Below are 388 nucleotides of genomic sequence, written 5' to 3' on the forward strand. Positions count from 1 at the left end.
CCCTTGATATTTAGATGTAACCTATACTGAACACTGCCTCTGCAGCAAGGGTTTCAGTCCTCCTCACTTTCAGCAAGGAAGTCTCTATCATCTACATAATGCAGGCTGTTGTTGAGTCTTCCTCAAATCCTGATGTCACTTTCTTCCGTATATACTCTAGCTTCTGGAATTATTTGCTCACATACGGATTAAATATATATGGAGGTAACCATGAAGTACACCTTTCCAAAACTATATTAACAAACTAAAATTAGTCACTAACCTTGAGAGGCTATCCTTGCTGTTAAAGTTCAAGGTCACTAAGGTTTAGCAACACTATAAGGAAGAAAATAAATTGCATACTTGCTGATACTTCTTTGTATTAATGGTTTCATTTTGTTGAATTTTG

Source organism: Elephantulus edwardii, unplaced genomic scaffold (assembly GCF_000299155.1).
Source record: "Elephantulus edwardii isolate Elephantulus edwardi_28Jun2011 unplaced genomic scaffold, EleEdw1.0 scaffold00057, whole genome shotgun sequence".
Classification (NCBI taxonomy): Eukaryota; Metazoa; Chordata; class Mammalia; order Macroscelidea; family Macroscelididae; genus Elephantulus; species Elephantulus edwardii.